This window comes from Salmo salar, chromosome ssa13 (assembly GCF_905237065.1).
Source record: "Salmo salar chromosome ssa13, Ssal_v3.1, whole genome shotgun sequence".
Lineage (NCBI taxonomy): Eukaryota > Metazoa > Chordata > Actinopteri > Salmoniformes > Salmonidae > Salmo > Salmo salar.
The window spans coordinates 82,007,226-82,009,329 of NC_059454.1; positions in this window are offsets into that span (position 1 = coordinate 82,007,226).

Consider the following 2,104-nt stretch of genomic DNA (forward strand, 5'->3'; position numbering starts at 1 on the left):
AGTCCGGAATTTATGGTATGTTGTATAGATCGTTGACAAATCCATTTTAATCCCACTAAAGCAATAAATTGTGAAGACATCCAAGGTGGCGGAATACTTATGATATCCACTGTACACTGAGTGTACAATATTCCTAATATTGAGTTTGACCCCCTTTTGCCCTCAGAACAGACTCAATTTGTCGGGGTATGGACTCTATAAAGGTGTCAAGCGTTCCACAGGGATACTGGCCCATGTTGACTAATGCTTCCCACAGTTGTGTCAAATTGGCTGGATGTCCTTTGGGTGGTGGACCATTATTTATGCACACAGGAAATTGTTGAGCATGAAAAACCCAGCAGCATTGACACACTCAAACCAGTGCACCTGGCACCTACTACCATACCGCATTGAGGCATTTTCATCCGCCTGTCAATCCATTATAATCATTCTACAACCCTGAAAAGTACACACGTTCTTGACATACCTCAGGGAAATACAACCCAAGTGTTTTAGATTCAGTACATTCATAGTAAACATGATGTCAAATACATATTTTGTACAGCAGGCCCAATACTTCTCTCTTACCGAGTCTTGCCAAATCCTGTAAGGTTTCTATAACAGATATATGGGTGCAATTTGTTATTTGTGATAGATACTCTTGACAACTTCTTTTCAACTCTGGATGGACTGCATCATCTGTGTCAGATTGTGGATTGAGATGTGATCATTACAGTTTATGATCAGAGCTTATTTTCTGTTTTTAAAAGTTTGTTTTCTGTAAACAGGAAATGATGGGGGCTGATATTATCAGTGTTGTTAATTGTAATGGCAAAATATTTGTTCTGCTTGTGTGATGTGTTCCTATACAGTAGGAAACCTTTGAGGCTATATAGTGTGGAGTTTATAAACCAAGACAGAAGGTCAATATCTGGGTTGTTTACCTGAACTTTATTATTATCTCATCAGAGAATTTGTCAAAACCCAGTTAAATATGATGCTTGCATGATATTCAACTATATTGCATCACATAGTGCTAAATTGCACCAACTTCCATGCTCCAAAACTCCCCTTTCAATTGCAATTATGTCCCTAACTAAAAAAAGATATATTTGGGACACCGCAATGCTCTCCTCTCCTTTTCTTCCCAGCCTGGCTAAGTGTCTGCTCATCTGGGGCCCAGGTCAAAGCAGAAATTGACCTCTACCTGGAATTCATAAAAACTGTCTAGTACATCACCACCTAGGCAACTAACATAGCATCAACTGGACAAGAGGATAGCATAGCGGATCTATTCATGCAGCCAGACAACAACGGTGGTGACTAAAATCCCAGTGATTAAGTGAGTGTGGCTTGTCTGTTGCCTGGCCCCCCACTGGGAGAGTTTAGAGAGGATAAGGAACGGTTAACCCAGGGAGAGGGAGATTAACTCATATCTGTCTGAGGACAAAATGGTGGCTCGTCCTCAGTCTTTGTACCCCAGTTTGGTATTTTCATTGGAACCCTTGTGTGATGAGATTAAAAGAGCTGATTACATGTACTGTGTTTCAAATGTCAACGATCGACAGGCTCCTTCACACGCTTAACCTCTTGGTTGGAATTAAATTGTTTCTTTAATGGCTGATGATCACAGGCAGAATATGCTTTACCTCTTTTTCCCCTTTCATGTTTTGACACAAAGTGAATTTATTCATGGTATATATTTCTGTAGCAATGCTTTATTCTCTCTCGCTAGGTGATTAACTATGTTGCTGTGGCTTTTAAACATAATTTAGCGTGACGTTCAGTGATACGGATAAATTACAGTTAAAATCCTGTAAAGCAGGTATGGGCTAGTGATACCATGTAAATACTCTTTGTTTGATTAGAATTATTCATTTTCTAATTTTGTTGGTTCTTCACTGAATTACAAGTTGTGTAATGTTGTTTTGGACAGTCAACGTTATATCTTTGGAGGCTATTTCTCTCTTTCTTTTCACCCAAAATTACCTCTATTTTTGAAGCCAAGAGGAAGCTCTGATCTTGCGTTAGGTGTCTTTCACTTGAAATCCTATTACAAAAATAAATATGTTATTTATATGGCATCTGTCTCACTCTTGTTTGAAAGCAAATCTCAAGTCTTCTC